General features: G+C 45.0%; 1 protein-coding gene across 1 annotated transcript in view; it reads right to left on the bottom strand.

Annotated features, from left to right (window-relative positions):
* The window catches only part of LOC147706077 (ciliary microtubule inner protein 1-like), an 84,681-nt gene that overhangs the window by 15,999 nt on the left and 47,722 nt on the right, over positions 1–20,960 (bottom strand). The window lies entirely within an intron of this gene.

Genomic DNA, 20,960 nt, shown 5'->3' on the forward strand with positions numbered 1-20,960 from the left:
TGATTATGGCATAAAGGCCACCCAAACAGAATAAAGCTGGAACACATCACATAGCTTTGCCCTCCCTTCCAGTGACAAACGTGGCAGAATTAACTGCACAAGAATCTTTGTTAAATAAAGAATTCATTCAGAAAAGCTGAATAAGCTACCACCGTGTGAGACAGATGTAGGTGGGTAAAACCAATGAGACAATTCTATTTTCTTTTTTCCTCCGCTTATCCTGTTTTCTACATATAATTGAAAAAAAATGTCCTGTCCTATCTTATTATTGTTCAAATGTTTTTAATATATTATCATACTATATTGTGAACCTGCTATCTGTTATCTCCCTTTTTCGTACTTATCTATAAAGTTTTATATTGCGCAAACAAGATCCCGAAGGATATCAGAGCACTTTACATTAGGATGGAAGGAAAGAAATAAATGCAAAATCGGCATCAAATAGGAGTAAAAAAAAAACAGGATTGATCGCAGATTCCAGGACAACCGCACCATGGAGGGTAATACATTAAACAGGTATAAGCGGGCAAAGAAGGGGGTCACAGTAACAAATGTTGGAACAATCGAAGTAGGAAACAATGTCTTTGAGCAGATGAGCCTAGCCCAATTAGGGTAAGTATTTAATCATAAGGAATCTTTTGGCTTCCAATTTTAATGCCGTTGTTGAGGAGATTCTGCGTACTTCCGGTGGAAGAGAGTTCCATATCTTTGGGGCAGCGCCGGAGAGGGCTCTGTGACACGTTCTCTTTTTGCTAAGGATGTGTGGTTTCAAAAGGAAAGTATTGGCGCTTCTTGAGGCTCTTACACCACAAGATAGCTCAAGTTTTTGCGCAAGGTACCTGGGAATATTTAATAAACTTTACTTTTAAAACTTAAAAACCAATGAGACAACTCATCCACGCAGCTGTGAAAAGGGCAGTAACCATAGGTGTGGCTATTTATAGTACCGCAGGTGCAGTGGCGTCTGTCTGAGTAGTAAGGGGTGCAGTGCAGTGCTCAAAGTTCTCCAGTTACAACTGTGTTTTTTTACTACTAAACCAAGCGATAGGAGGGGATTCCTTAGCTTGTTTCATGGCCCACTGTGACACTGTTTTGTAGCAACACAAAGCTCCGAGATCGTCACAAAGATACAAAGCTTTAAATGCCACATATGAACGTTTTCTCAACCAATCTCATGCAATTTAATTTGTTCATTTGGGGAGACTGCAAAAGGTTGTGTGTACAGCAGTGGAATAGTAGACATGTCCTAGGATGCCACCACTGGGCATTGGTTGCCACAGCATAAATTAACTGGACCACTGCTTCCAATGCTGGGGCAGTAAAATGCCTGAGGCTGGGACTTAGGGATGAATAAGTATAGTCAATTCAATTCAATTCGTTTATTTGTTATGGAACTCCTACGGAGGTCCACAAAATTACACCAATACAATAAAAGAAACATACTTTATAACGAATACAAAAGTCTACATTGGCCAACCAGCAAACATTACCCATACCAACTAAACTCTTTAAAAAAAAGTTCTAATAAATGGCCAGGAATGTTTTAAAAAATTGAAATATTCTATGGCAAACCATTTCATTTGGCGGGTACAACACAAAAGATCAGGTCTCCTGAGCAGAACGAAAATTAAATTTGATAAATGAGGGTCTCAAAAACATTCGCCTTGCCCTTAGAAGGTCTGGACACACAAATAGCACATGATTAAGATCCTGTATTTGGAACAGCACAATTCACAAACTCTCTCCTCTCTAAGAGTTTTTTCCCAAATGCCCGTTACTTCTCTCAAGGGCAACAGGTTGGTTCTTAAAAGTAGTATTAACCTTCTAATTCCATGTGGGACATTTCATGAAAGATAAGGCTGGGGTCTACTCCCCATCGCACTCACACAGATCACCTCATTGCGCGCTTTAGGTTAACTTAAAGCTGTATCTCTTACTGTACTAATCGTGCTTACTGACTTCTTTAGGAATAACTTCGGTAAATACTTAGACATAGGTGAATCACAATTTAAATTAAGCCCAAATGAGTGGTTTCCGTGGGCAAATGATCTGAAAAAAGCTGATTTATCTTTTAATTTAGCAAAGATTTCCAACTTCAAGGCAAGTACAGTCTAAATGGATAGTTTTGCCGATAATCTATGGGCCCTGGGATTTTAACATGTGCGTGTATCCTGTTCGGGCTGGCATTTGGCACTCAATGTTTACCACCAGCACGGCCTAGTAAAGTTAAAGGGTACCGGGTTTGCCTTCTGGGAAGTACAAGATGCAGTTTACCATCCAGCACATAGTACTCCTCGCATCACTGCCGCATACTGCGCTTCGCTGCGGTATAATAACACTGTATGAAGCTGCATTACACCGCTTGTGAACTGAAGGTAGGCTACCAAGGACGGGTTGAAGAAGGGTGGGTGAGGAAAGCAAAGCCCATCTAATATCTCACATCATAGGTTCCACCTTGGTCAGGGACTTGCGTCCCACCCAGGGGTGTAGCTTGGGGGGTGGGGGCAAGTTGTTGGGGTGTTACATCTCCAGCCTGATGAATGTATTATTCAATAAAATAGTTGGGTACAAGAGCTTTCAGTCGGGTAAGATAAGGTGTCTGTCGGATTCCACCTAGGATTTTTAACCCCTTAACTGCTGCCATCGGCCAACGGTCGTCACGAGCACTACCTCCCCAGTGCTGCGCACGACCATTGGCCGACGGGCCAGCATTCGTTATCCGAACGTTCAGCACTGGGCGCTGAACGTTCGACGCTCTGTTGAGGTTAAATACTCATTCAGACAAAAACGCAAGCACGCTCTCCTGTTTTGAAGGTCTTGAAATGTGGGTATTTTACAACGTACTGTGTTTTAAGTACCTCTCCCAATTCACACTACTTTCCCTTTGCCCTTAAACCCAGTGGCGTAGCTAGGATGGATGCAGCTAAGGTGGGGAGGCTGCCGACTGCCGCCCCCAAAACTCTGGCCACCTGGGGCAGACCACACACACCGACCCCCCTTGCTACAACACTGCCTCACCCCATGTCTCACTGACCGAGCCACGCCCCTGGTCCCACCACACCCCTTCCCACATAAGTTGACCCATTCCCCACAGTCCTTGAAATACTCAAGGCTGTTCAATGTGATTTTGCCCCTCACAGTCCTGAGCACATGTCGCATGAGAGGAAGAACATGCACACGCCATGTGTGCCAGAATGGGCCCGAACAGCCTGCCGAGGAAGAAGGGTATCGGCCAATTTTCCGAAGCTGCAGGAATTCCAAATATCTGTGAAATAATAATTACAAAGGATTTGCTTTTAGATAGAAAAGAATCCTTATAACTTATCGGGCAGGGGAGACTCCTGTCTGAATAATAAGAATGATAAGAAATGAATCATTTCTATCGCTGCAGGTGCATCAATGCACATAATAAAATGAATCATAACACTGTCAAATCTAAGCATACATCAATAAATTGTGTTCTGAGCTAAATAAATACTACAAGGGTGCTACAAGACATTCGGTGCTGGTGTGGTGCACAAGGAAAGCATTATGTAAAAGTACAAAAGTTTAAAACCACTGTTATAACGTTGAAAAAATAGTTTGGCTGTTCTATAACTCCTTCACGTGTTTTGGACTCAGTGGAGGTCATATTAGGCATTCAAAAATTAGATTATTCTACATTTCAACCGCAGTATCAAAGACTATAGGGTACCAGCCCTTAACCCATAATGAAAATATTATTCGGGTGGAGGGGAGGAAATCCCAAAAAATGTCACACTAGAATAGTCAAGTTCACTTGCACTGGCACTCAGTCCGTATTATTTAAGTATTCTTATAATAATACCCATATTCCATGGAACAAGGGTTACCCAGCCTTTTAATATGCAAGTATTCCTGAAGCTGATGTACTAAAAAAACAACAACAAAAATCCACCTCTCCCAGCTTAGTCAAACTTGGTGCCCACAAAACTATTGCTGATGTATGCCACAGTATCAGAATATGGAGTACAAAATATCGAGCTGCAAAATATCCTTCCAAAACAGTGAAGACCAAACTACCAGCATGGTAAGTTTAAATAGTAATGTATAGATATAGCAGGTGAGAAAAAGTGCTCATTAATAAATGTACCAATTGAAGCTAAGAAAATCTTCCTGAATTAAAAAAAAAGTTTCTATCAGCTACTACTTATTGTTTACTCTTATTGTTACTACTCTGTTTACTACATAGTCTCCCCTGATTTTTTGCTTTCATGTAGTTTATTTTGTTGGTTTTATGACTTTGTGCCATTCAGTTCCCCAGTGTTTGTACTCTGGCCTTAAAATTGTACTTTTAAATTGCCTAAACCCAATCGGTTTAGTGAACTTTCCAATAAGATCATGGCTACTAGAGCAGAAAATGCGCCACTGGCGAGGAAAGGCTGCATGCAAGGGCAGCCGTGTGCATTTACACCACCCACACATATGATCATGGTATATGTCTCCGGACAGCACCACTGTGAGGTAAATGACCTGTAGTTTCTAAAAACACTTTATGAACATGTGGCAAGGAAAAGTGATTTACTAGGTAGGAAAACATTTTCTTTTACGCCACCCTGTAAGTGTGCCTTTTACAGAGCTGGGTGCACAAAGTATGCAAGTGAAACGTGCTACATATTAAGGAAAATTGTGGCTCCGTAGTGAAAAGGTGCAAAAAGTCACTGTATAGTTAAAGTCACATTTTCTATGAGTAGCCCTAGTTATTATTAAAACATCCTATTTGTGAAACTTCACCACCGAAAATCAAAAAAAGATAAATAAGGGGGCGCTAGGGGGCGTGTGGCAAGATGGCTGCGCCTTAGTGCAGCTCTGCCGGCCGAACCTTCAATCCGCCCATCATCCTGCCTGATAATGTGGCAGCCAGCACCATACACTGTGGCATGGCATTGCTAATGTTCCCATGCGACGACTGGAGCAGCTTGATGCAAGAAGACTGAAGCAGTAAGGAGAATTTGGTCTGGTGCAGTGTAGCGCGGTGGCGGAGACGACATGGCGGCTGCCGCGCGTGGCTGCAGATCGCGCACTTCCCTGACTGCTGCTGTGGGATTTGTGGCCATGGTCGGGACTGTGTGGGGCTTGGATGTGCTGCGGAGCCCTGGCGCTTGAGCCAACAGTAAGTGTGCTAGTTGCGGGGGCCTACGGGAAGTAGAGTCTGACTGATATCTGGAGGCCTGCCTGGGCTGTATTGCTCCCGCCTTGCGGGTGAAACGCCAGTGCTTGCTGTGGTGCTGCGGGGCCTGCGGAGCTATGGGGCACCGAGAGAGGAGCGGTGGGCGCCCTGCTGACCGGGTGCTACAGCAAGGATACAAAAGCGGTGGTGACAGGATGTAGAGGTGAGGCCTGTTACGGCAGGTTAAGCCTCCCAGAAAGTAGCGGCACTATGGAGTGCGCTTCCCTTGTCTGCTCACGTTGCTTCCATGGGTTGAGGCGCAGTGGGCAATAAAGATTATTGATCACCTCGGCCTGTGAGAGGTGGAACACAGCGGGCCTGTTGAAGTGGCCCATCCCAGGACATATGGAGGGTCAGGTACCCTAGCCTCATGTGATTGACTGCCCAGCGGCCGCATGTACTGACTCGTGCCGGGAACCTGGCCTCTGATTGGGGGGGTTGGGGGTTGCAGCTGCGGCCTAGGAGTCCTGGTGTGGGTGTTTGACCTTGCAGATGCACTGACACAAGCAGCCTTCATGCGCCTGGGTCAGCTGCCCTGGATGTGATGTGCCCTGGCTGAGACGTTGCGCTGTTGACACCTGCGGCTGTGGTTACTGGCAGCTGCCGTATCGCATTGCCATGGCCCAGATCTAGTGCATTGGGTGATTTCTGAACTCACTTAATACAGCGCCGGTCCGTGACGCCCTTCTTGTGGTGTGCTTATTTGCCTCCCTTGTGGCTCTGAGTGGGCATAGCTGGTGTAACAAGGGCACTGACCACCTTGGGCAAAACAGATAAGACTCAATCCCGCCTAACATTTGAAATGTGTAAACCTGAGAGGTCGCAACAAGGGCAGAACTCGGACTCTTAAGTAGATGCCCTGACTGAAGCCATCCCTACACTGGAGACAACGTTACTGGCAATGCAGCACAGTCTGCAGTCTATAGATGGCAAGATTGACACACTATTACTGCTCATGGACCATATGTCTGTGAAGCTGGACAAACAGGTCGCCAGGCTAGGCGAGGTTGAGAAGCATGTCTCCATAGCTGAGGATGACCTTCAAAGTGTGTCCAATAAAGTCCTGAACATGGAAAAAGTCTTGGTGGTCATCCCAGTGAAGAATGAGGATTTGGAGGCCAGATCGAGGTGGAACAATCTGAGAATAACTGGCTTGGAAGAGTCGATCAACAATGGGAAGTTGGAGATTTATGTCAAGGTGATACTTAACTAAATCTTTGGGCCTAAAAATCTGTCCATTATGTTGATTGTGGAACGAGGGCACAACTCGCTGGCGGCTCATCCGGTTCCTGGGTCCCTGCCGCACCCGCTCATCGTGTGGTGGCTAAACTATAGAGACCAGGACTCGGTCCTCTGCCTCTGTCTAATATAGGCGACCCTGTCCTATACAACGATGTCTGGAAGCGAATTGCATCCTTCTCCCTCTCTGTAGTGAAATGGGGCGGGGACCTTCATGTGTATCTGGATACTCAGTTAGATCGGTCAGCTGACACAATACAGCAGGGGAAACAGGCCGTACTTGTGCTCTCTGAGCTGATGGAGGCTGAGGGTCTCATGGATATCTGACAGTGCCGAAACCATGCTGGGAGAGAGGAGCCATTCGTGTCCGTGGTGCACAGAGTGTGGTCCATGTTGGATTACTAGTTGGTCTCCAAGGAGGTGTGCCCGTGGACAGTGGCAGTCAATTACCTGGCTAAAATGCTGCCCGACCATGCTCCTGTCCTCCTCGAGCTGGCCATGCCTGCTATTGCCAGGCCACCATTTCAGTGGCGGCTGTAGTTGTCGTCCCAACTAAACTCTGTGTTCCGGGCCATGATTGGGGACGCTCTTACTACATTTTTTTGTTGAAAATGAAGGTTTGGTTGACGGGGCAGGCACACTTTGGGAGGTTTTTAAGGTTACCATAAGGGGAGAATGCATTGGGGTGCAGGCAGGTGTATTAAAAGCACTTCAGAATAGGCTGCAGGGCCTAGTTGAGGAGATAAGTGGGCTGGACCCTGGGTATTAACAGAGGCTCTTGTCAACATGGTTAGCTCAAATTAGAGATTTGGTATCAGAACATAATCAGATTGCGGAACAGGAAATACCGCATAGGTCCAGGACGAGTAAGGCGTGCACCTATAGGGAGGGAGGCAGGCCCAGTCATTCTCTGGCGCATAATTTGGCTCTTCCAAAAGGGTCAGGAGCATATCGTAGATTGGTTCAGATGCTCCGTCCATTACACCCCCTTTTGTACCGCTTTTGGCCGCCATAAGTGTGGCAGGGTATGCTCAGACGTGAGTCCCTTGCTCACTTTGCCACTGGATTCAAGCAAGCCGGGCTGAAGACGGCTGGAATGCCAGAAACCGGTCCTCGGAATCTTGTTTCCGGTCCAGGGAAGGCATGGCTTGGCAGTTCGGGTTGGACTGTTCCCATGAGGCACAGGGTCAGACTGATTTGCATATAGCCATGTCTGAACTGGGGTGGCAGAGTGGGCTAAATAACGGTGATGGATTAAACCCAGATCTTTTGACTGGGTGTGAGTGTTTTATTGGTTCAGATGCTCCGTCCATTACCACCCCCTTTTGTACCGCTTTTGGCCGCCATAAGTGTGGCAATGTATGCTCAGACGTGAGTCCCTTGCTCACTTTGCCACTCGATTCAAGCAAGCCGGGCTGAAGACGGCTGGAATGCCAGAAACCGGCCCTCGGAAGCTTGTTTTCGGTCCAGGGAAGGCATGGCTTGGCAGTTTGGGCTGGACTGTTCCCATGAGGCACAGGGTCAGGCTAATTTTCATATAGCCATGTCTGAACTGGGGTGGCAGAGTGGGCTAAAGAACGGCAATGGATTAAACCCAGATCTTTTGACTGGGTGTGAGTGTTTGATTGGTTCAGATGCTCCGTCCATTACCACCCCCTTTTGTACCGCCTATGGGGAGAGAGGCAGGCCCAGTCATTCTCTGGCGCATAATTTGGCTCTTCCAAAAGGGTCAGGAGCATATCGTAGAGATGTTAGATAGTGATTCCACTTCTCAATACACCACTCCCGAGATTAGGAAGGCGTTTCTTGACTTTTTCTCAGATCTATATGGGAATAGGCCGTCCGCGAGCAATAGCAAGATATCAGGCTATCTGGATGATATAGCACTGGGGTGGTTGTCCCTTGGTCAACAGGAATATTTGGCACAGCCTTTTAAGGTAGAGGACATCAGAGAAGCTATAATGGCACTGCCATCCAGCAAAGCATCTGAGTTAGATGGGCAGCCTAGCGAGTTTTATAAAACATATACCGAGGCTCTGGCTCCTAGGCTGCTGGAGGTATTTGCTGAAGCATGTAAAACTGGTGCTCTGCCTCCCATCCAAAGGGAAGAGATTATTATAAGATTATTGAAGCAGGACAAAGAATCTAACAGGTGCGAGTCGCATAGGCCATTGTCCCTAATAAATATGGACACCAAAATATTGGCGAAAATTATTGCTAATAGGCTTCAGTCCCTGGTACACAACCTGATCCTCCCGGACCAAACGGGATTTGTGCCCAAGCGATCAACCGTACATAATCTATGTACCATTTTCGAAGTGCTGCATCAGTTAGATCCAGAGCTCCCGGCCGTGGTGATGCTCCTGGATGCGTTGAAAGCTTTTGACTCGATTCAATGGGGGTATGTGTTTGTGGTCTTGCAAAGAATGGGAATACCGCCGTTTTTCCAGAAGCGGGTGAGCCTATTGTATACCGGCCCGGTTGCCACGATACATGTTAATGGGTGGGTATCAAGTCCAATCACAGTATGTAGGGGTACCAGACAGGTTTACTCCCTCCAGGCGCTGGCGTGTAAAATCAGAAAGGGACATGGTAATGCCGCTCTGGGTTTTCGGCGGCGTTCCCTTGCCATCTCACTGTATGTGGATGACTTGTTTCTGTACATCCGGGCATCGGCCACACATATGGAATCCATACTACGCGAGTACATCCTATTTGAGTGACAATAAGGGTTGGGAATAAATTGGGCAAAGTCACCAGTCTTTCCACTAACTGAATGCACTCAAGAAACTGTCCTGGTGTGCCCGCTTGCCTGGTCCATGAAGCCAGTTAAATATCTTGGGGTCTGGGTGTACAGAGACCCTGATACGTGATCAGTACAAATTATGGGCGCGGTATAACCAAAATTACCGAACAAGTTGCCTGATGGATAAGTCTTCCATTGTCCTTGGCAGATGGAATAGTATGGCAAAGATGACAATTCTTCCCAAACTCCTCTACTTGTTTGTAAACATCCCGTTAGCCCTGAATATGGCACTATTTAAAACTTCCAAACCACGTACAGTAAAGGGGACCCATGGGCAATTTAATGACCAGCTCTGAGTACATGCCCAGCTAACATTAATCACAAAAGAGTACCAGAGGGTCAAGAGTGAGACAGGCTAATTATCAAGGACAGAGAAGGTGTAACGCTCCCACTAGCCATATGACTGAGAGACGAGTGATGTAAAACATGCCAGATCAAGATCAGTGTCTGGTCTCTGGCTCCCATCAGTCACCACTCGGAACCGCCCTTCATCATTTGGGGCTCCGAGGACCAACACTATACTAGATCTTGGTTCTCTAGCAGAAAGGGATTAACCTTCCTGTTAGTTAGTAAGTGTTGGTGTTATGGTTGAGACCATATGTGTTGGTAAAGTAACTGACAGGGTTGAAAAAAAAGGTGTGGTGTGCAGTGCAAGGAAAACCAGGACAAATGTAAGGGGGTGAGTAAAATTGGTTTTAAGGAGCAAAAAAATAATTTAATAGGGTATAGCTCCTAGCACCAATATTAAAAAATAGCCAAGACAGGGTAAATCTATGACCTGTCTAGTGGTGTAACGTGGTCGACATGTTTCAGCAAAAACCGGCCAATAGCCTTGCTTTCTTCAGGACCTTAAATGTACAGCTACTGCAAACAAAGAAACCAAATGTGACAAATAAGTGAAATATATTGTAGGAACGACACAGAAAAGTCACCTGAACCTCCAGGTGTGTCTGTTCCAGATCTTCTCACATAATCAGCAGTGGGCTGAAATAAAAAAGCATGGCATGAGCTAATCCCCCCCATACCTGTCCGAGATAAGCCTGTCTATTACACCTGGTGCAATCATCAACATAGGTGTAGTCCATGTCTCGGGATCCGAACAAGCACACTGACCAAACTAGTGTAAGACAAAAATCGTGGAAATTGAACCATTTCAAGTTTCACAGGATGCTTCTTACCTGATTAGTAAGAAGTATACACCTCACCCCGCCTGGCTACGGCTCAGGACTGGTGAAGCACCGCTCTAAAACAGGTGAATAAATTCAAAAACAAGAATCATCCACCATATCGTGCCTGGACTTAATCAATGAGAGCACTTGTCATGTATAGATGCTAGCAATTAGTGTAAAGCGGTGGAAGATGTTATAACCGCTTGTAAACTAAAGATATATCACATTATTAAGCTGTTGTTACATGCTACCTTCAGTTGCAGAATCCAATGCCCAATCAGCTGTGCAATCGAGTAAGAACATCTAATGTCCTTAACCACACTTATTTGTGTGGTTAAGGACATTAGATGTTCTTACTCGATTGCACAGCTGATTGGGCATTGGATTCTGCAACTGAAGGTAGCATGTAACAACAGCTTAATAATGTGATATATCTTTAGTTTACAAGCGGTTATAACATCTTCCACCGCTTTACACTAATTGCTAGCATCTATACATGACAAGTGCTCTCATTGATTAAGTCCAGGCACGATATGGTGGATGATTCTTGTTTTTGAATTTATTCACCTGTTTTAGAGCGGTGCTTCACCAGTCCTGAGCCGTAGCCAGGCGGGGTGAGGTGTATACTTCTTACTAATCAGGTAAGAAGCATCCTGTGAAACTTGAAATGGTTCAATTTCCACGATTTTTGTCTTACACTAGTTTGGTCAGTGTGCTTGTTCGGATCCCGAGACATGGACTACACCTATGTTGATGATTGCACCAGGTGTAATAGACAGGCTTATCTCGGACAGGTATGGGGGGATTAGCTCATGCCATGCTTTTTTATTTCAGCCCACTGCTGATTATGTGAGAAGATCTGGAACAGACACACCTGGAGGTTCAGGTGACTTTTCTGTGTCGTTCCTACAATATATTTCACTTATTTGTCACATTTGGTTTCTTTGTTTGCAGTAGCTGTACATTTAAGGTCCTGAAGAAAGCAAGGCTATTGGCCGGTTTTTGCTGAAACATGTCGACCACGTTACACCACTAGACAGGTCATAGATTTACCCTGTCTTGGCTATTTTTTAATATTGGTGCTAGGAGCTATACCCTATTAAATTATTTTTTTGCTCCTTAAAACCAATTTTACTCACCCCCTTACATTTGTCCTGGTTTTCCTTGCACTGCACACCACACCTTTTTTTTCAACCCTGTCAGTTACTTTACCAACACATATGGTCTCAACCATAACACCAACACTTACTAACTAACAGGAAGGTTAATCCCTTTCTGCTAGAGAACCAAGATCTAGTATAGTGTTGGTCCTCGGAGCCCCAAATGATGAAGGGCGGTTCCGAGTGGTGACTGATGGGAGCCAGAGACCAGACACTGATCTTGATCTGGCATGTTTTACATCACTCGTCTCTCAGTCATATGGCTAGTGGGAGCGTTACACCTTCTCTGTCCTTGATAATTAGCCTGTCTCACTCTTGACCCTCTGGTACTCTTTTGTGATTACTATTTAAAACTTTCCAGTCCTGTTTGTTTAACCTGGTTTGGGCTGGTAAGCAGCCAAGTTGTAGCTGGGGCACTCTAACGCTGCCGTTTGAATGGGGAGGGTTTGAGGCGCCCGATCTGCGTCTGTACCATCTGTGTGCACAGGGGCAATTCGCACATTACTAGCATTTCCCCCAGCGCTATCTGCCACACTTAGCTGTGGAGGAGGACACTGCCTTTCCTATCCCGCTAACCGCTATGGTCTTACATAACAGCAATGGTGGTACCAGGAAAGAGATCAACACGGTCAAGAGCACTGTCAGGGCGTGGAAAGGTCTGGGTGCTCGAGCAGGGAGGGAGTATTTGTATGCACCAGCCATGCCAATTGCTGCGCACCCGGGTATCTCCGCTGGGCAGGAACGTGGGGCAATGAGCGTCTTGCAAAATGGTGTAGTCACTAGGCATGGGTAGATGTATATTGATGGGCTGTTCCTGACCCTGAATGACTTTCTGGCTGTGAATGCATGGGTTTATATACACTAGACCGTGCTTGGCTGTGAGAGCACCTCATCCCGGGTTTCTTAAGGAGCCACAGATGCTTAAAGCGTTACAAGTGGTATTAATAGTGTGGGAGAGCAAGGGGCTGATTACTAGACTATACTGTGCCACCCAGAAGGAACATTTCATGTCTAAATCCTCATCTCTTAATAAGTGGAATGCTGAGCTGGTTGTCACTATGGCCAGGGAAGAAGGGGAGGTATGTTGTTCTCTGACTGGGCGCTTGAATGCCAACTGCAGCCTCCGAATCATACATTTTAAATACTTGCATCAGCTGTATCACACCCAGCACAACTGAGGAGATTCGGATTACGACTGGACGCTAGATGTGTAAAATGCAGGAGGATGGAGCTAACTTTATGCAACTGGCCTGGGGATGTGCTGCTATACACAACTTCTGGAACTGTGTCGTGCAGGTCTTAACTGACATGATGCTGGAACCGGTTGAGTGCACGCCGGAGCTGTCTGGTGGGACTGACAGAGATGAAGCCATGTAACAGACGTATAGTCGCTATTTTTACTTTGTTTGCAAAATGTGCTGTCGCAATGTATTGGGGTGGTAGAACTGTCACAACTCTTGTACAATGGATCAGGAACCTTGTGTATTGTAAAGAACAAATAGATGTATATGCTGTGGAGCCACGGGTTTCATCCAGACCGAAGGACTTTTGATCACCATTGACTACCTATCTGATGGAGCACCCGGACATGTCATAACTGCTTATGGGTAACTAGTATATTTGTGTTGTATCGTTCTGTAAGACCTAGAAGTGTAAATCGTTTCCAATTGTGAAGGGAACACGCTACACTGCACTGCATGTTCTGCTGATTGCCTATGTTTTAAAATAAGGGGGGAGGGAAAATAATGGTATCCTACATGTTATCCTGTTATGTTGCAGTGTGGGCGTATTGTGCACGCTGTAGTATGTAATTTGTCAATGCAATAAATATAAATAAATAAATAAATAAAAATCTAAATACGTGGTTTAAGCAGAGTTTTGAGAAAAAGCAATTTTAAAAAACTGCACTTTGAGCTGCCTGATTGCAAAATGGTAAAGACCCAGTTTGTTCCATAGCATGCCCTAAACATTTGCTGCATATCTCACACTGATTGGTTTATGACTGGCCTCCTAGAGGACAATGGCTTGCCTCTGAGATCAGGAATGCTGATTTGGTGTCAACTGTGACTATTTAGCAGGGATTAGTCCTCAGGGAGGAAGGCAGCAACAGACGGATCATAAAAGGCCGATATAACAGCTATTCCTGTTGAAGTGGAAATCCCACATGCGATCTCAAGAACTAACACCATTCAAGCACAGAGCCAACTGGGCCTCTGCTTCCAAATGAAAAGAAAAAAAACACATTTAGTACTCGGTTGGTTGAAGTTATCTCGCTTCCATTTGGGAATGGCTTTAAGGAAAGTCAAGGCTCCTGCGAATGGAAGAAGTCTGCAGCCATTATGGTTGCAGGTTTGTAGCAAGCTGAGAAGGAAATATTAAACAAGAAGGTTGCGTTTTGGCTGGACATCTGCCAGGATATGGTAAAGGCAATATTCCGGTCACTGGCTAATGCACATGTTAAGACTTTTATCTCATCACCAACAATTCAGAGCATTACTGGACCTGGAATAAACATCTGGAAGGAAAGATTCTTACTCACTGCTGGGGAAAGAAGGCTGAAGGATCAACACTCCTGATACCACCCAGGGTTGATATCTGTTTTTCAATGGTCAAGTGGTTAGTTTCCTCTTCCTGCCACAGAGACACAAAAGGCAGACACAAAGACACTACAGATATACAAAAGGATGAAGGGCTCCTAGCTCTTAAGAAGGCATAACTGACCTGTTGAGATTGGACACTTAGTAGGAGATAGGCTGTCATAATTTATGCCTGGCCACCTTCAACAAGGGGCACAGGCTCAGACAGTGCAACCTATTACTTATAATGCATGGCACCCTGGGTGGCAGCAAACTCTTGTTGTCCTCAGGGCAGCGCATTAGTTAAAGGTGGACCGACTGATTGAAATAACAGGTCTGATTTTCACAGTGCAGGCAGCCTAAACCTTCAAGGGGAGACAGATCTGCCAGCAGGTGAGTCACTGAACCAATCTGCAAGGGGGCTGGGGGCGCAACAAGGGGCTCCCTTTCCTCCCTCCAGAGGACCACTCTTGGTGCGCCACCTTTCTATGGCCGACACTGGGAAACATCCTTTACTGCGCAGTCATTTCCACGGAGTTCCGCAAGTGGTGGAGTGTGAAAAGTGGCGCTGCTCGCACTGATTTTCAGAGCTGGGAGTTTGTCCAGGACTGTAAAATCACCACGAGCAGCACTATGCATCATGCTAGAGGGCTCTGCTTCTTTCTGCCGCTTGAGTATTCTCTACTCGGGCGGCAGCTTCCTCAACACAAGTGGCACATTTCTCAACACGAGCCTCAAGGTCTGTTATGATACAGGAGGTATCACACACTACCTGCACATAGAGCGAGTGTGAGCTTTACCTGTACATGTATATGTATGCCTTTGCTGAGAGGGGAACATATGGCAATATGTGTGACATCAACATATCCAATGACATTGGGGAACTGTGCTACCCTGTAGAACATCAACTTGGTTTGTTGCAATAATTGGGGGATAGTGAGGGCTGATATATATTGGTTGACTCTGCTCACCATGATGTCCAGAAGCCTGCAAAAGAACCTGAACATGGCACTTTGTAACACCCCCTTCCACTGCTATGACCCCCTGGTAACGTCCAGAGGCTAAGAGGGGTAGGCAACACAATACCTGCACAAGTGGTGGAATTGGTTTGTTTTGAGTGTTGGGGCCTGAGCTGAGGATGTAACTCAGCAATTTAATCAAGTATTGCCTGACTACTGAGTCAGGACCTCTCATGAACCTCCACCTCTATCTGTCCAAACAGGGTGACCCTCACCCAAAATATCCTCTCTCGTCTCCTCCTCCTTCTCTGCCTCCCAGCCAAAATCCTCATCCTCCTTGCCAGTACATACAAAGCCACCATTGTGAAAGAGTCTGATGCATTTTGGGTGCCTTTTAATAGTTTGCACCTGGTTACCACCTGATCCGATTCAATGGTAATTGCATTTCCTAAATGGTCATTTTGTGACTAGTCGTAATTAGGAAATACGTTGTACATGCCGTTTGCGATTCGCATTTTGGAAATCGGTATTTGCGATTTCCTATTTTGCGATTACCAAAATTTGATTTCTACTAGGTAGAAATCAAATTTTGCACCACAGTAAATGCCTTTCATACATTCCGATATGGCATTTTGCATTTCCTAACAGCCCCAAATTGCGATTCGCCCCGTTGGGAAATGCAAAATGCATTTGTACATATGGGCCATTGTTCTGTTCTCCCACCCATGATCAGTTTTAGCTTTGTCACCAATCAGCTTTTCGCAGCACCTTTCCTTTGCACCTATAGAGCGCTTTTCTAACATGACCCTTTATTGAAAATGAAATGAAATATGCTTTGTTCTCTCACCATTGGCAGCCGAAGCAACGTCTGGTCACAGAAGATATACATCTGGGCACAGGACAAAAATCCACAGAATACAAATATCCCTTACATGACACAATCTGGGGATTAGGATACTCAAGAGACAACACAGACAGCATGGATCACAGAACTAGGAAACGGCACAGCCTGTGGGAAAAAAGATACTGTAAAAGCAGCACTTGTACTGTATGTTCATCTGCTACTTTGGCTCAGCATTCTTCCTGTAGGACCGCACACGCTTGCACTGCCTCTCTTACCAGATGGCAGACGAGACAGTTTAATCATTTTCCAAAGGACTCCAAAAGATTTTGAGAGCATGTTAATTGCTTTAGAAGTTCAGCAGGAATGAAGGACACTTTGTTCAGATTTCTAAAGCAAGACTGCAGGACCCGTTTATCTTGAAGGAAGGCCAAGCCTGAAACAGTGGCAGCCAGCGACCACATCCCAGAGCCATAGTGAACTGTCTGAGCAGCACACAATACCCAGAGGCTACGGTAACGCAATTAACCCCATCATGCTCAAAGAGCAGAAGATGGATGAAAAACGATAACAGTTGTAATTCTAAGCAAGGTTAGTTCCAAATGGCACCCTGTTTCCCTCAGGATTCTGCAACATATTATGTATATATTAACCCTCAGAACAGCATTCAAGAAACAGATCATGCAGAATCGATCAAGTGTGAAGTGATCAATTAAAACAACACACAAAAACATACACATGACATTATTCTTTTCACTGGAAACGCATAGATAGAGGTTCACTGAGGGTTGTGTAGATGGAAAAAATAAAGGTTAACTTTAAAGTTAGGTGAATTGGTCAGTGAGTACCTCAACATTTTGAACAAAAAAACTAAGAAAAACACAGAATCTCACCAGTTATAGCTAGCAGAGCTTACTATAACTTGCACCCAAGCCATGCACTGCTCATGAACTTGCATATTACATCCCTTATGACATGTTCTATGACATCATTTATGACATCACTGACATCTCAAATGACATAATTGATATCACTGATGACATCGTCAAAGGAGTGTTTGTTTGTTTTATAGTTTACATAGTCGCAAGTAGATACCGTATTAATTTTCTACCTAATTTTGTACAGCCTGTGTTTAGCTAATGGCTGTAAGTGTATGCAAAACGCATGGGCTCCAAATGCATAATAGTTGTGTAGAGGTATTGAAAACATTTTAAATATTTCCACTGAAGAGTACCTCTGTGTGTAGGTGACAGTTGAAGACTTGTGTTCAGCATGTTCCACAAAAGATTACATGCCAAGTATTGTAAGCAGCCTTGAGTTATTAGACAGAATCCTCACAGCATGACTATTTTTGCATAATGTTAATGTTAATGTACTTGTGCTTCTTTTTGCTTCAGAAGATCTGTCAAGTTTTCACCACAGTATGAGGTAGGTAGTATAATCTCTAGCACCTTCAGACCTTGGTTATTTTAAACAAATAGTGTCTTTTTTGACAAGTGTTGCATAGAATGTACACTGTTCTTAGTAGATAGTTAATATTATGTGGTATTTTTCTCATGAGAGTTTCACTGTCTGCAAACAGTGTGGTAGAGCGTAAACTCTCTCCATAGAGTAAATGCTGCTCACAGTTCCCACTTTTCTACTCGCATCAACTTACTTTCTCAACGTATGTTCGGTGACTGTGGGGGGGTTGATACAAATATAAACTGGTCATAGTAGGTGTTAGACCTGTCCGCCCTTTGGGGGGTCCCTCCTATTTATTTATTTATTTTTGTCCCCTTTTTGCCCCTTAATTCCCTTCATTTTTGATGTCCACTGGAATTTTTAAGGTGTTGACCTGGGGGATAGGTACTCCTGGACCCCAAGGTTCCTCATAGGCCTAGAAATCCCTCCTTTTCTGAGGGCAAGCTTAGTCACACAAAATGGTGGTCAGTAACTGCCATAACTGTTACTTTAGGAAAGGGGCCCATAGGATAGCATAGGGATGCTCTAGAACCTTCTAGCTGGTTCTAGTAGCCTGAGGCCTGCCTATATAAAGGCCAGTGGGTTGGCAGACATTTTGTAATGACCAGAGAGTTTGAGGAGTGAGGCAGTGGTTTGGGGAGGTAGGCGCGCTAGAAGTGGTTAGATCGTTCGATAATTCTACAGCCTTTTCTTTGAGGACGTCTCCCCCTAGCCTTTGAACGAGCCCTGTCACTAGTCTATTGACATTATTGGCCAAAACTTCTGAAGAGATCCCTGAGGGAAGCGACATCGAGCTTCCCCCCCCTCTCTAGGGGAGCAGTCGATTGTTGACAGGAGAGCAGCTGAGGAGACAGAGACTGTTCCGCTACCCCCCCCCCTCTCTAGGCGGCCACCTGCCGCCTGTGCCAGGTCCACCGCGATTCTCCTTACCGGCACTTGGAAGCGCAACTGGGAAGTCCTACTCAGCTCTGGGAGTTCCTGGTGTGGAGAGTAGCATCTGCTGAGGTGGCGCGATACTGCGCAGACCTGGTGTAGTATTTCCTCACCTAGAAGGGGGGCGGAGTGTTGACTAAGAAGCGTCGGCCGGTGCGCAGGACCGGAGGTGAACTTCTGGTCGCCTGAGGAGAAGGGGGCTGCAACTGACTGAGCCACTGCTCTCCCGCGCCTGCCCAGTGACGCTGTTGTTGGAGGGTCGGAAAAGACGACTCGAGAAGAAGTTCGACGGAAGAGGAGCCGCAACGCCGCTAACGCAGTGCGGCCTCCCCTCGGTGCCGGCTTGGATATCACTCGGCCTGGCCCACGAGGGAGGCGCTGCTGCGAGAGAGAGTCTGGTGGCGAGTGCCGGCTAGCTGCAACTGCGCAGTGACGGCTGGGGAAAACCAAAACTCTGTTGGCCTCAAGTAAGGTGGAAACTGGGGGCTGTTGTGGGACCGGGAATTAACATAACAAGGTCCCGAAAGGGAGATCTTTCCTTCCCCCATTTGATTGCTGGAAGCACGGATCTGGCAAGACAGGGGAGTCTGAGACCAGGAAGTTGTCAGAACTCGTGCTAAAGGGAACAAGTAAAGTAATGGAGGGTGACTAAGCAGAAGGAGCTAACTGAACCCTTTGAATGCTGATAGAGACTGAGATTGTTGCTTAACCTTTTTCTTTCAGTGGTGGAGGGGGAAGAAAACTCAGTGCTTTTGTCAATCATCTGAGTTAATTTAATTAAGCTGATTGTAGTATTTAATATTCCATCTGAACCCATGTGACTCCTGACCTGTTCCTTGGAAAGTGTCAAACTCTGCTTACTAATGTACCAGGCCAGTTTATGATGCCCGAGGTGATCCAGTGAGTTTAGTAACAGTGTATTGTTGACTTGATTGGGGGAAAATTAATTAATGTAGAGGAGCAAATGGAGAAATATTTGATTTAAATAATAACAAAGCTGTCGGTCAAGATAAATAAGAGTAAACAGAATTATTTTTATAAAACAGCTCATATTTTCCTAAAAAGAATTGGTGCAGTGTCATTTTTTAATGGATGGATGCTGAGTTACTGTAAGGGTGTGACGCAAGCTTAACACTTTTGCCCTTAGGTTTGACCATCCTACTCTGTGCCAGGCTACCCTATGTGATGTGGAACCCCCAGGTCCAACAGTAGGGCATTAATTTTGTGACACGTTGGGTATCTTGAGTATCTTGGCTTTCTTTGAACAGTTGTATACATATTGAACACTGTGTGCAATACCCATATATTTGTGGTTGATTGTTATTGTGAACTAGGCTATCTGTGAAGGGTATGATATAGGGTCATTACTGTACATAACTCATGCTTGCTACATCTGTGATGGCATTATTGATGCTTGATATTATTCTGATGCCATACTAGTTAATAAAGTAATGTGTAAAAAAGGAGTTTGGATGATGTTACACGATAGATTCTCGCCACTATGCAAACTATAAAACAAACTACCGCACTCATTGGATGAGGTTATCAGTTATTTATGACAGTTATGTCATAAACCATGTCATAGAACATGCTATGAGAGATGTAATATTTGAGGCCATTAGCAGTGCATGGCGGGCGCACAAGTTATAGTTAGCTCTCCTAACTATAACTGGTGAATTTCTGTGCTTTGTTTTAGTTCAAAACGTTAATGTTGTCACTGACATATTCACTTAAGTATAACGTTACTTTAAACTTTGCTTTTTTCTGTAAATTTCTATATTTTATTTTTGTTTTAACCATAAACTTCTTCTTAGTAGACAGTGGTCCCTTTCAAAGAGAATCAATATAGATGGCCACAATACTTGAATCAAGATCGGGTCTCTTTATGTCCAGATGGACGGTATTTAGAATTTATTAACACACACGCAAGACAGTACACAAACAATAAGTGAGCAGGACATGACAGGGTATTTGGAAATCAGCCTATTTCCTTACCACAGGCAAGTGACTTAAAAGTGAATCTTAGTGAAGATACAAATTAACAGTAGTCACAATAACACAGGCATCTTATACTCTACATAATTCTTAAATTGCAGTTTAGAGTTAAGATGTAATTGTCAACGACGTTTCGATCCCTAACAACAGTTATGGAATCATCATCAGGACTAAGCAATAAAGCAAATGCCTGGGAAGTTGTGGTACAGCAATTTGGGAAGCTGTACCCAGAGATAATGGCAAGATGCAAACTAATTAAATTACCAGATGAAAGCCACAGAGCGGGTTAATCGTAAGGTCGTGATGGGCATCCAGTTGGCTGGGTAGGGGTGTATGGTCTGGGTCCTTGGTTCAGAAAAGAACCATAGTGTAAGTTGCACGAAGGAATTACACAATGGTAGTATGTCCTGGGAGGTATGGAAACCGGTGTGGAAAGAATCTCACCAATGTACGTTGGACGCGGTCCGGTCACACGGTGTCATCAGGAGCCTAGGATATGGCTTGGAAGAGCTGCAAAATCAAGGTGCCTGGTATCTTGCTGAAGATAGCAGCACTTACTGAATGAACAATCCGTTGGGAATTCAGAGTACATATGTAAATGGTATAGAGATTATTTACATGTAGAGGTAA

Source organism: Lissotriton vulgaris, chromosome 7 (genome assembly GCF_964263255.1).
Source record: "Lissotriton vulgaris chromosome 7, aLisVul1.2, whole genome shotgun sequence".
In the NCBI taxonomy this organism is placed as follows: domain Eukaryota; kingdom Metazoa; phylum Chordata; class Amphibia; order Caudata; family Salamandridae; genus Lissotriton; species Lissotriton vulgaris.